Below are 14,377 nucleotides of genomic sequence, written 5' to 3'. Positions count from 1 at the left end.
CCCCCCCCCCCCCCACACCGCTCACTCGTGTGTCGTGCTGACCCTACTAGGCGCTCGCTAAGAGCACGCGCCTCGAGCCGTCTGTCCGCGCTGAGCGAGGGGAATTCGCGGTGGAACGCACAATGGAGAGGCGGCGGGGGAGGCGTCCTCACCAGGAGACGCAGCGACCGCCGAGATCAGATCCCCCGGTGCAGGAGCCGCCGGGTGGATTGTGGCTTAGCAGGACTTTTGATAGATGAGGGGGCGGGGGGAGGGCGGGTGGTGGGGGAGGGGGCATTCATCTAGCAGTTGATAGGTCATGGCAAATTTGTGAAATTGCACTGACCCTGAAACTCTCCAACCAACGCCGTAGCCAAGCCGGTCCACCTCCGATGGGCACGGTTGGCTACGTACGGCGCGAAAGAAGTTCAGCATGCGTACAAAATCTCAAGGCGCAGCCCCTGCAATCGCTCGAGCTCGCATCACTGCTGGAGCTGAAAGGGTGGGGGGGGGTCCCCTTCCGCTAGAGGAGGGAGCTCTCAAGGAGCCCCTTCTCGGAGGCAATTTCACGCCTCCTAATCTTCTTCCACGCTGGTCAAGCACAGACGTCTTGGAAGAGGTGGGAGCACCCCACCCCACCCCACGCGACCTGCCAGTGGACACAGCGGGGTGGACAGTGGCATTCGTCGAGGGGAGGGGAGGAGGAGGGGAGGGGGGGTGGAACTGGAGCGTTCAAACGTAGAAATTATCTCGATTGAAAACGAATTTCTTTAGGACTGCTTTTTTGCGTTTGGTTTGTTGTCCTTCACCCGCACCTCCGATTAGCACGGCTGGCTACGTACGGTGCGGAAGAAGCTCAACATAGATATGCGCAGTTGCCGCTGTGCCAGGAGACGCAATCGAACCACTACAACCTTCTGGATCGCAAACCCCAGCGTGGTGCTCACCACTAACCCCACCGCCGCGGAAGCGTCCCCCCACACAGACAGGAGCAGCACTGTAGTCAGTAGTGACAGTCAAGAGATGTGAACTCCCTCGGCTGGTCTACAGGAGGCCGATGGTTTGATCCCGACCCTGACGCCTGCTGTACATTTGGGGTCTGCGGTGTCTCTCTCCCCGTGGTCGCGTGGATTTTTCTGCGGGTCCTCCGGTTGCTTTTCCCCTCCACGTTTAGAATCGGCGTCGCGTTTAGAGTATTTGACTGCCGTAAATTTCCACACGACCATGATAAGCCTCTTCCGTGAACTATCATTCGTGAGTAGCCAGTTCGCTCCTGAAAGAAATTGCTACATATAGCACATTGGACCTTACCTGCTAAAATAAAAATAGTAACACGAACAAAAAAAATAATTTGCCATCGCGATACCTTAACTCTTTCTGCTTATATATGACATTGAGCGTGAATCCAGCGACGGCTCTTTGAGGCTCCCCGCGTGCGGCATGGCGCGGGGAGCAATCCGTGGGCCACGGATCCACGGTGCTGCATCTTTGTCGCATTAACCGCCGAGTGATCGCGCATTCCACCGCGGCTTACGGGCCCCGGACAACCCCCACCACCACTCCCCTCTCTCTCTCTGCTTCACTCAGGTGCAGCTCCTTTCATATCGAAATGCAAAATGAGAAGAAGATGTGGCTTGCAACCTCGCCCGCTCCCTCGCCCCAACACCCCACCACTGCCAAGCACCACCAGCCAACAACAATCAAAAACCACCACCACCATCAACAGCCAAAAACAACCACTACCACCAACCAAAAACCCCTGCAACAACAACCACCACCAACCAAAAATCACCAACAACCACTAACCAATAACAACCACCGTCAACTACCACCAACTACCAACCACCACCAACCAACAACAACAACCATCACCAGCTACCACTACCAACTACCACCAACTACCACCACCACCAATCAACAACAACCACCACTGCCGCTGCTGCTGGCCTTACCCCAGCCCTCGCAGTCAAAAGACGGCAGCTGCGGCAAGTGTCAGCACCTGGATGATGATGATAGGGAGGATGATGGTGATGATGGTGGCGATTGTGGTCACCATAATAACTACAATGATGATTGCGATCATGGTGATTATGATCATGATGGTTATGGTGATAGTGTGATGATGATGTGGTTTATTGTGAGTGTAATGATGATTGCATATATTGTGGTTGTGACTGGTTGTGGTAATAACACCTGGGTCTTCACATGGCCTCAGTGTGCACCTAGCCTGGCATAAGCGCTGCTGTGATGTCCACCGTTACTCAGTGGTGAACGGAGGCTGTGTTTGTGTTAACGCGTGCGTTGATGCGTACCTGGGCGACCTGAGTTCGATTCCCGCTCACGACAAATAACAGTGGTGAATATTTTGACCGGCCGTGGTTCTCCCCTAGGTCGACTCAGCCTCAAATGAGTACCTGGTGCGGTGTGTAAAACACTAGCACTGGCGAGACAAAGGGCGGCCGGGCGTGGTGCTGGCCACCCACCCCCTCGTGTGCTGTGCTGGGCTTCATAGGTGCTGCTCGCTAGGCTCTTGCCCCAACAGTCTGCTAAGGCTACACGGGGGACCTTTGTGTGTGTGTGTGTGTCACAGGACGGTGTCAGTGGAGCGGCGGAGTCGAGGATCTTGAGTTTCGTGTCCTGGCGCTCGCTCAGACAGCACCCGTGCATGGTGTCCAACTCGCCAACACCCAGCACCAACACCCAGCACACTCTCACACCCAGCACCAACACCCAGCACCAACACCCAGCACACTCTCACACCCAGCACCAACACCCAGCACCAACACCCAGCACACTCTCACACCCAGCACCAACACCCAGCACCAACACCCAGCACACTCTCACACCCAGCACCAACACCCAGCGCCAACATCCAGCACACTCTCACACCCAGCACCAACACCCAGCACCAACACCCAGTACTAAAACCCAGCACCAACACCCAGCACATTCTCACACCCAGCACCAACACCCAGCACCAACACCCAGTACTAACACCCAGCACCAACACCCAGCACCAACATCCAGCACCAACAACCAGCACCAACACCCAGTACTAAAACCCAGCACTAAGATCCAGCACCAACACCCAGCACACTCTCACACCCAGCACCAACACCCAGTACCCGCACCCAGTACCAACACCCAGTACCAACACCCAACACCAACACCCAGTACTAACACCCAGCACCAACACCCAGCACATTCTCACACCCAGCACCAACACCCTGTACTAACACCCAGTACCAACACCCAGCACCAACACCCAGCACCAACACCCAATACTAAAACCCAGCACCAAGATCCAGCACCAACACCCAGCACCAACACTCAGCACACTCTCACACCCAGCACCAACACCCAGCACTCTCTCACACCCAGCACCAACACCCAGTACTAACACCGTCATACCCAGCACTAACACCCATCGCACTAACACCGTCACACCGAGCACCAACACCCATCACACTAACACCGCCACACCCAGCACCAACACCCATCACACTAACACCGTCACACCGAGCACCAACACCCATCGCACTAACACCGCCACACCCAGCACCAACACCCATCGCACTAACACCGTCACACCCAGCACTAACACCCATCACACTAACACCGCCACACCCAGCACCAACACCCATCGCACTAACACCGCCACACCCAGCACCAACACCCATCACACTAACACCGTCACACCGAGCACCAACACCTTCACACCGTCTGTAGAGCGCACACCCGTGTGTGTGCGTGTATTGACGCGCACGTGCATTGGACACGTGCGTGGACACGTGCATTGGACACGTGCAGTGGACACGTGCAGTGGACACGTGCGTGCGGCGTCCATGACTTCATAGCGAAATCTCGCACCCCCTCCCGTCGCTCAAACCTCTCAGCTTACCCCCCCCCCCAATCACCACCCCCTCCACTCGCCCCCCCCCCAACCTCACTCACTCCAGCACCCATCGCCATCATCATCATCGTCGTGGTCAACGTCTCTGCTTGCCGTGCGCCTGTGGTGATGTGACGGCGCTGTAACCCTCACCCCGACGCGAACCCGTCCCCCTCCACTCGCCCCGCCACCCACAGCCACTGACCCCACGGAGCGCAGCGTCACCGCGTGTGAAAGTGTGTGAGTGCGTGTGTGTGTACGTGTCAGTGTGTGTATTTTTGAGTGTGTGTATGTGAGTGTATTTGTGAGTGTGTGTATGTGTAGGCGTGTGTGTATTTGTAAGTGTGTATTTCCCAGCGTGTATCTGTATCGGTGTTTGTGTATTTGTGAGTGTGTGTGCGTATTTGTGTGTGTGTGTATTTGTGAGTGTGTGTGTGTGTTTGTGAGTGTGTGTGTATTTGTGAGTGTGTGTGTATTTGTGAGTGTGTGTGTAGGCGTGTGTATTTGTGAGTGTGTATGTATTTGCCAGCGTGTATCTGTATCTGTGTTTGTGAGTGTGTATTTGTGAGTGTGTGTGTGTATTTGAGAGTGTGTGTGTATTTGTGAGTGTGTGTGTATTTGTGAGTGTGTGTGTAGGCGTGTGTATTTGTGAGTGTGTATGTATTTGCCAGCGTGTATCTGTATCTGTGTTTGTGAGTGTGTATTTGTGAGTGTGTGTGTGTATTTGAGAGTGTGTGTGTATTTGTGAGTGTGTGTGTATTTGTGAGTGTGTGTGTAGGCATGTGTATTTGTGAGTATGTATGTATTTGCCAGCGTGTATCTGTGTGTTTGTGAGTGTGTATTTGTGAGTGTGTGTGTATTTGTGAGTGTGTGTATTTATGAGTGTGTATTTGTGAGTGTGTGTATGTGTAGGCGTGTGTGTATTTGTGAGTGGGTGGGTATTTGTGAGTGTGTGTATATGTGAGTGTGTGTATATGTAGGTGTATTTATCTTGGTGTATGAGTGCGTGGAAGTATGTGTATCTATGACAGGTATGTATCATTGTGTTTATATTTATTTATGAATATGCTTGTTTACGTCTGCATGTGTCTAAATGTATGTGGGTATGCTTGTATGTATATGTGAGTACGTGTGTATATGTGTATGTATGGGGAGCGGTGGCATAGCGGTTAGCGCGCTGCGCTATGAACCCAGCGACCCGAATCCCACTCACGGCCAACACCGGTGACGATTATCTCAACCGGTCCTGGGCCTCCGCTAGGTCGACTCAGCCTCAAATGAGTACCTGGTGCGGTGTGTAGTAAACATCTCAAACGATGGAGACAAAGGCGGACCTGGCTTATGGCTGGCCACCCACCATCGTGTTCCGTTCCGGCCTTCATAGGTGCTACTCGCTAACAGCACTTGCCCCAACAGTCTGTCGAAGGCGAACATGGAGAGTCTTTGTCTCGTCTCTCGTGTTCCCCCGCTCCCTCACTAAGTTGTCAAAAAGCACTTTCCATTGAGACGCTCGGGCCTCGGTGTTTGGATGAAGCTGTCCGCGTTACTGGGGGACGATAGGGAAAAAAACGGAAAACACCAAATAACAAAAAACACAAACCCCCTCTCCCCCCCCAGGGATCTCCAAAGCCACGTGAGTCACGAGCGTGTGTGTGTGTGAGTGCGTGGGGAGCGGTAGTGTAGCGGTGAGCGCTACGCTGCGCTACGAACCCGTCGTCCCGAGTTCGATTCCCGCTCACGGCCAACACCAAGTGGGCCTCCCCTATGTCGACTCAGCCTCAAATGAGTACCTGGTGCGGTGCTTAAAACACCAGCTCTGGGGAAACAAAGGCGGCCGGGCGTGGTGTTGGTCACCCCCCTCGTGTACCGTGCCATCCTTCATAGAGGGATCTTTGTCTTGGTGCGTCGGGGTCTCGTCTATGATAATGTGGAATGTTTAAAATTACGTAAGAAACGAATTGTGCATACCCGGCCAAGTCCCTCCGATCATCATCATCATGAGCCCGTAAATCATTGCCACCATGAACAATCATTATGACCTGCGGCCCCATCATCACCGCATCCATAATTATTTTCCCTGGCCCTCTAAGTCCACTCAGCATACAGTGTAAAGTGGCTCGTGCCAGTTGTAACAGTGACACCAGGTCAATGGTAGGTTGTGGGAGGACATTACAAAGGCGGTGAGACACGTGTGATTACTGGCCTGGGTCTCCTCTAGGTCCACTCGACGTAGTAAATTCGCAGCGCCTGTTGCAACGTCGCGTGCTAGGAGGGGGGGGGAGACAAAGGCGGCCGGGTGTGGGTTTACTGTGGTTTAAATAGATTGCAAATTGTCGTGGCCAAGGTTTAGATTTCGTGCATATGTTGACGGAGTGACAATCGGTAGTAGCAGCGACGCAGCTGTCGTTGTTGCCAGGTTTCATAGAGAACGCGGGGCGTTGCATAAACCAATTAATTTACATGTACACAGCCGTTGTAGTGCAAATCTGTCCGCTCAGCGTATGTTGTACGTCTTCGGGTGTGCATACTGTTTGCGCATTTGTGTGTGCGTTGCGTGGGTACGTGCATTTGAATGTTCACTCGTGTGCACGTGCAGCACGCGTGGAGTACACGTGTGAGCACCTACATGAGTGCGTACGCACGACCGTGTCTGTGTCTGTATTTATTTGTCTGTTAGTGTATGTCTTATGTAGGTGGTTGTCTGTGTGAGTATGAGTGTCCGAGCGCAATTGTACGTGTACGTTTCGTGTGTCCATTGTATGTGTCCCTCTGAAATATATTTTGTCAAGGGTGTGTGCAGGGAGCGGTTAAGCGCTACGCTGCGCTACGAACCCGGCGTCCCGAGTTCGATTCCCGCTCACGGCCTCAAATGAGTACCTGGTGCGGTATGTGTAAACATCATCGCGCACTGGGGAGGCAAAGGCGGGCCGGGCGTGGTGCCGGCTAACGGCACTTGCCCCAGCAGTCTTGTTACAGGCTACACGGGGGATCTTTGTCTTTGTATGTCTTAATGTGCAAGGGTGCGATGCGCATGTGCGCATGTGTCTTGTGTGTATGCGTATGAATGTAAGTCTGTTTGTGTATGTCAATGCATGTATGGAAAAGACTGTAGACGTCTGTCTATTCTAGGAAGCGTGTATGTGCGCGTGTGTGTGCGCGTGTATTGACAAAGATCCCCCGTATCGCCTTCAGACTGTTGGGGCAAGTGCTGTTAGCGGGGAGGGTTGGAGCAGTGGTTGCAAACCAGGCGGCCCCAGTTCGATTCCCGCTCACGGACACCAACACCGGTGACGAACCGGTTCTGGGACCTCCCCTAGGTCGACTCAGCCTCAAGGGGATATCTGGTGCGGTGTGTAAACAGCGCCACGAGGGAGACAAAGGCGACCGGGTGTTGTGTTGGCCACCCACCTCGTCTGTCGTGCCGGCTTTCGTAGGTGCTCGCTAACAGCACTTGCCCCAAACAGGATATACGGGGGATCTTTGTAGGTGAGTTTGTGTCCGTACACGTGTTTGTGTGTCTGTACACGTGTGTGTGGCTGTACACGTGTGGGTGTACATGTGTGTGTGGGTGTACATGTGTGTGTGTCTGTACACGTGTGTGTGTGGCTGTACACGTGTGTGTGTGGCTGTACACTTTTGTGTGTGTGTACACGTGTTGTGTCTGTACACGTGTGTGTGTGTGTGTCCGTACACGTGTGTGTCCGTACACGTGTGTGTACAATCATTCTCGCCACTCGCTCTGTGCCAATAGGTGATGTGCATGCTGTGGTCTGTGGTGTTGGTCAATGCGTAGACAACTCAATGTGGTCTGTAATGAATAGCGCATGCATTTGATGTACAGTTCCTTATCCAGTATCTGTAAGTTTCACGTGTGTGTGTTGGTGAGGGGAGCGGTGGTGTAGTGGTTAGCGTGCTGCGCTATGAACCCGGCGACCCGAGTTCGATTCCCGCTCACGGCCAACACCAGTGGTGACGACTATCTGAACGGGTCCCGGGCCTCCCCTAGGTCGACTCAGCCCTCAAATGAGTACCTGGTGCGATGTGTAGTGAACATTGCCACTCGGGGAGACAAAGGCGGCCGGGCGTGGTGTTGGCCACCCACCCCTTCGTGCACCGTGCCGGCCTTCATAGTTGCTCGCTAACAGCACTTGCCCCGACAGTCTGTTAAGGCTACACGGGGGATCTTTGTCTCGCGGTGGTCTGCGCACTGCGCTAAAGGGGTCCCAACCACCCAGAGTTCGATTCCCGACCACGGCGCACAAAATCAGTGTCCAAGTGGCGTCTATACCTGTCTTGGGCCTCCCCTAGGTCTACTCAGCCGTAAATGAGGTACTGGGTGTGGGCAACAGGAGCGCCTGCTTCGGATCTACTGCAGTCGTCGACATTCCACATTTCTTGGGCCAGAGCCAGAGACTATTCTCGCTTGGCAACCGCTGTTAATCTCCCACAAAGTGGTTGTTATTTTACCGACCCCCATGCAAATTACAATAGCGATGGGTCGAGCCATTGTAAGCACCCAGTTGTTAATCGCGAGCGTGCCACGTCAGCATTGGGGAGACAAAGACGGCCGGGCGTGCCGTGGTTTCCCCCCCCCACCCTGCCACACCACCCCTCGCTTAGACGTGTGCTCCGTGGTCAGCTAAGTTCGACTCCTGGCCACGGCTAACGTCAGTGGTAGGTGGTTATCGGGGGTCCCTCCGACTCGGTCGAATCTGCCCCAGTGAGCCGCGCGCGAGTACCTCGTGCGGTGGTGCAAACATCGGCACTGGAGGAGAGACAAAGGTGGTCGCGGGGGGAGCCACATGGTTCTGGCCAACACCACCCCCATTGGATGAGCTCCGTGTCAGTCCTCAACGGGTGCCCTCTACCAGTGCCGCACTTGGCTGCCGCAGGCTAAGAGACTATCCTGGGTGGAGGGGATTCTTTGTACTGTACCTGTGCGCGCGCGCGTGTGTGTGTGTGCGCGTGCGTAACCTCGATTTGCGTGCGTTGTGTGACGGTGATTGAAGACTGCGGTGTGAATTCCGCCTTTTTATTTAATAGCCTAATTAATGAGTTAATTGGGTGTCGTGTTTTTCTCTCTCTCGGCTTGATCCATCGTTGTGGTCACGTGGTGGTTGATTTTAAGTTATTGCTGCTTCAGCGAAAATAAACAAAATGTAAACAAACAACCCTCCCCCCCCCCCAAAAAAAAAGTTTCAATGGGAATGTTGTTTCTTGTTGTCTTTGAAATGGCCACTCGGGTATGCTCCAGATAAACGTGATGTACCGGAAAGTAAGACGCAACCCCCCCCCCCAACACCCCCCCCCTGCCAAAACCCCCCCTCCCAAACACGCCCCCCTTCCCTAACCCCCCCTCCCAAACACCCTTCCTCCCAAATACCCCCCCCCCCTCCCAAACACACCCCTCCCCTCCCAAACACCACCTTCTCATCCACGTCCTCATCCACCTCCACCATCTCCTCCTCCAACAAAAACCGCCATTCGCCACTAAGTGGCGGTGACGTCACCACGACGCTTGTGCCAGGCCATGTGCACTTTGAGGCCACGTGAAGTGTCGAACGCCCGCTGGCAGGAGGTCACGGGGCAGACCCAAGTGCCACAGGTTGACTGACTGAGATGACTGGCTGATGCACCACCTGTGCCCCCTACTGTGCCAACCTGCTGTGCTTTAGCCACCCGGCACTCCGCTCGTTGTGAGCGTCGCTTCTCCGCCCTCCGTTGTTGTTGGAGGGCGACTGCCTCCAACTGCCCAGTAGCGTCCGTCACGAGCCTCCTCCACAGAGGCCGATCTTGACATCGCTGGTACCAGTCATCGGCAAGTCCACTCTGCTCCACGTCCTCCTGTACCACATCACTCCATCTCTTCTCTAGCCCGTGCTGCGCCCGTTTAGCCCCCTCGATCCGGCCAAACAAAAGCTGTTTCGGCATGTGGTGGCTGGACATGCGGGCTACATGACCCAGCCAACACAGCCTTGCCTGCCGGAGGAGCTCACCGATGGGACCTTGCCCAGATCTTTCAAGGAATTGTGAGCTCCTCACACAATCCATCCTGGTTAAACCCAGGATGGATCGTAGGCAGGCCAGCCTAAATGTTTCTAACCGGCGAAGATGTTCCATTAGGGGGGTCCACGTTTCGCAAGCGTAGAGAAGGGAGGGAATGACCGTGGCCGAGAAGACCTGAAGCTTAGTGTGGAGTGACAGACGAGGTAGCTTCCACACAGCGTTACGCAACCCATGAAAAGATATTGCCGCTCGACTGATTCGTAGTGAGACCTCTGCTGTTAAACTGGAGCCGGTCATAAGCACACTGCCCAGGTATGGGAAACTCTCCACTCTCTACACAACTGCCCCATCACCGATTTGGGGTTGTGGGGGTGGAGTGTCCGATGGTACAAAATACCCAGGCAGGTGCTTAGTTTTGGTGGGGCTGATGGTAAGGCCCCATCTCTTAGTGGCACGCTCCAGTCTCAGCAGCAGCGTCTCCAACTCCTCCTCTGAATGAGCAGCTATTACCAAATCATCGGCATACATAACGTGGTTGAGCAATAGGGAGCCATCCCTTGATCGCACCCGGGCATCGATCAGCCTCCAATAATATCTGTACCAAATGGAGAGTCCCCCGGGACACAGCTATTGAAGGCTTCATGAACTACGTGGTCATAATAGATGTTAAATAATGTGGGAGCCAGAGGACATCCCTGTCGCACCCCAAGGTGTACAGGGAATGGCTCTGACTCCCGGCCAGGTAGTTTTACCCGGACCCGCTCACCATCATGAAGGTCCTTAATGATCGTGAGCAGAGGGTCAGTGACTCCAAAAGCACGAAGAACAACCCAGAGCCCAGGCCTACTCATGGTATCATAGGCCTTGACCAGGTCAATAAAGCAGAGATGTAGGTCTTGCTGGAATTCCCTATACCTCTGCTGTAGCAGACGGACAGAAAATATGGCATCTGTGCAGGACCGCCCTTTCCTGAAACCGCATTGGGGCTCCGCAAGCTTTTCCTCAGCGTGCCTGGCAAGGCGATGTTGAATAATCCTTGCCAGGACCTTTCCCGGCACACTGAGGAGTGAGATGCTCCTGTAGTTGTTACAGTCTGTGCAGTCCCCCTTCTTAAAGAGGGGGATCACCAGGGCATCCTTCCAATCCTGCGGAACCCGTCCAGTGGTCCAGACTGTTGTTATGATGTCATATAGGGCAGTCTGTGCACAAACGCCACCCTCCCTCAGCATTTCGCTTGGGAGATCATCTCTGCCCAGTGCCTTTCCTGGTCTCAGACTCCGGATTGCCTTCAGTACTTCCTCAACAGATGGCACCTCAGCCAGCCACTCACAGGGGGTGACTTCCTCCAATATTTGAGGCACCGCAGCCTCAGCAGGGTCATCCCCACTTTGTGCCACGATGTTTTCCTGGCTGAGGGATTTCCCCTCCCACAGGACCTCACAGAAATGCTCAGAAAATCTGCAAACCTGTTCCTGGGGGTCGGAGATTGGATCACCGTTTTTGCCCCTAATTATGGTAATAGGTGTAGCGCTGCAGGTTACTTTTTTGATGGAGTTTAAATAGAGATTTGTGATCGCGGGCCACTGAGGTAGACTCCATCTTCTCAGCAACCCGCGACCACCACCCATACTTGCAGCGCTTCACGGCTCTCCGAACCTCCGAGCGAAGGCTGCGGTAAGCCTCCTCATCCTCTGACGTGGGATTCTGTAGCCGATGACAGTGGGTCTGTCGCTTTTTCTCAACTATCCTGAACACCTCCTCTGTCAGCCAGGGTCTCTGGGGAGGTCTGGACCGCGTACCCAAAGCAGCCATTGCAGCTGCATGAGTCACAGTCCTAAACATTTACCCTCGACATCAGGAGGAGTGGGGGACGATGCCAACTCCCGCCGCAAGCGATGATGAAATTCTCGCTTGCAACTTTCATCAGATAACTGAGACCAGGCCACTTTAGGTTGGAATGGGGTCCTGGGTGTACACCCACCACCGGAGTGGAAGAATGGCAGGCGCATCTTACAGATGACTAGTCGATGGTCAGAGGGCAGATCAGTTCGACGGTAGGTCCTGGTGTCAAGGACATGGGCTCGCATTTGCTGGTCCGTCATTATGTAGTCCAGCAGATGTTCTTGCTTGTACCCGGCATGCATCCATGATGTTGTGTGGATGCGCCGATGCCGGAACAGCGTGTTGGTAATTACAAGCCCATGGGCTGCACAAAAATCTAGCAGCCTCCTACCGTTGTTATTGAGCTGATCTGGCCCATGCCCTCCAATTACTCCAGACCAGGTACCAGCATCATGACCAACTCGGGCATTGAAGTCACCCAACAAGATGACTATCTCCTGAGGGGCCGCTTTAGCCAGCACCTGTTACAGGAGGTCATACAGTGAGGGAAAAAAGTATTTGATCCCCTGCTGATTTTGTACATTTGCCCACTGACAGAAATGATCAGTCTATAATTTTAATGGTAGGTTTATTTGAACAGTGAGAGACAGAATAACAACAACAAAAATCCAGAAAAACGCATGTTAAAAATGTTATAAATTGATTTGCATTTTAATGAGGGAAATTAGTGTTTGATCCCTCTGCAAAACATGACTTAGTACTTGGTGGCAAAACCCTTGTTGGCAATCACAGAGGTCAGACGTTTCTTGTAGTTGGCCACCAGGTTTGCACACATCTCAGGAGGGATTTTGTCCCACTCCTCTTTGCAGATCTTCTCCAAGTCATTAAGGTTTCGAGGCTGACGTTTGGCAACTTGAACCTTCAGCTTCCTCCACATATTTTCTATGGGATTAAGGTCTGGAGACTGGCTAGGCCACTCCAGGGACCTTAATGTGCTTCTTACTGAGCTACTCCTTTGTTGCCTTGGCCGTGTGTTTTGGGTCATTGTCATGCTGGAATACCCATCCACTACCCATTTTCAATGCCCTGGCTGAGGGAAGGAGGTTCTCACCCAAGATTTGACGGTACATGGCCCCGTCCATCGTCCCTTTGATGCGGTGAAGTTGTCCTGTCCCCTTAGCAGAAAAACACCCCCAAAGCATAATGTTTCCACCTCCATGTTTGATGGTGGGGATGGTGTTCTTGGGGCCTTAGGCAGCATTCCTCCTCCTCCAAACACGGCGAGTTGAGTTGATGCCAAAGAGCTCTATTTTGGTCTCATCTGACCACAACACTTTCACCCAGTTGTCCTCTGAATCATTCAGATGCTGCAGGATTTCAGTCCTTCATGGCGTAGTGTGTTACCAATTGTTTTCTTGGTGACTATGATCCCAGCTGCCTTCTGATCATTGACAAGATCCTCCCGTGTAGTTCTGGGCTGATTCCTCACCGTTCTCATGATCATTGCAACTCCACGAGGTGAGATCTTGCATGGAGCCCCATGCCGAGAGAGATTGACAGTTATTTTGTGCTTCATCCATTTGCGAATAATCCCACCAACTGTTGTCACCTTCTCACCAAGCTGCTTGGCAATGGTCTTGTAGCCCATTGCAGCCTTGTGTAGGTCTACAATCTTGTCCCTGACATCCTTGGAGAGCTCTTTGGTCTTGGCCATGGTGGAGAGTTTGGAATCTGATTGATTGCTTCTGTGGACAGGTGCCTTTTATACAGGTAACAAGCGGAGATTAGGAGCACTCCCTTTAAGAGTGTGCTCCTAATCTCAGCTCGTTACCTGTATAAAAGACACCTGGGAGCCAGAAATCTTTCTGATTGAGAGGGGGTCAAATACTTATTTCCCTCATTAAAATGCAAATCAATTTATAACATTTTTAACATGCGTTTTCCGGATTTTGTTGTTATTGTCTCTCACTGTTCAAATAAACCTATCATTAAAATTATAGACTGATAATTTATTTGTCAGTGGGCAAACGTACAGAATCAGCAGGTTATCAAATACTTTTTTCCCTCACTGTAGAAGGCATCTGACTCATCGGCTTTGCCTGCATCCCTCCACGGATGTTCCTCTTCGGTGGGGGCATAAGTAACCTCGACCACCACTCCTCGCCTCCGGTTGATGGGAAGGTGAGCCCAAAGTAGCCTGGGGCTTACAGCTTCCCACACCTCATCGCCATGCTCCCACGCCCCCTTCATTATTTTGTTCAAAAGAAGAGCCACACCCTGTTGTTTGGCAGTCTGCTGCCCCGAGTAGAGGACTGTCCACCCCTCATGGTGGCAGGAGCCAGAACCGGTCCACCGGACCTCCTGAATGCCACAGAGATCCAGGCAGTACCGGTCCAGCTCCCGACAGAGGATTGGTAGCCTCTCCTCCGCAGTGAGCGTTCGAACATTCCACGTGGCCCCAGGAAGTGGCTTTTCGTTGTTTCTGGAGGAGCCCCGAGGGTAGAGATTCAATCTCCTGGCTCCGCCAATTGGGGTTTGGCCAGGAGACGTCATAGACGCCTGTCCCCCCGGGGCCTCCGGCACAAGCTTATTAGTTACATTTTTTATTTGTGGTAAAAATGTTGAAGGTGGAGGGGTTACCAGCCCCTCGCACCCGTC

General features: G+C 53.2%; 1 protein-coding gene across 1 annotated transcript in view; it reads left to right on the top strand.

Moving 5' to 3' along the window:
• The window catches only part of LOC116956883 (cAMP-dependent protein kinase type I-beta regulatory subunit-like), a 110,028-nt gene extending 100,986 nt beyond the window's left edge, over positions 1–9,042 (top strand). The window contains exon 11 of the mRNA XM_032978750.2: positions 2,570–9,042. The gene's annotated coding sequence lies outside the window, so the exon portion shown is untranslated. The remainder of the gene's footprint in view (positions 1–2,569) is intronic.
• The last annotated feature ends 5,335 nt before the right edge of the window (positions 9,043–14,377 follow it).

Source organism: Petromyzon marinus, chromosome 3, assembly GCF_048934315.1.
Source record: "Petromyzon marinus isolate PM22_M1 ecotype Great Lakes invasive population chromosome 3, UKy_Petmar_22M1.pri1.0, whole genome shotgun sequence".
NCBI classification, from domain to species: Eukaryota; Metazoa; Chordata; class Hyperoartia; order Petromyzontiformes; family Petromyzontidae; genus Petromyzon; species Petromyzon marinus.
Note: the sequence above shows the minus strand (reverse complement) of the source record. Positions and strands in the feature narration are given on the sequence as shown.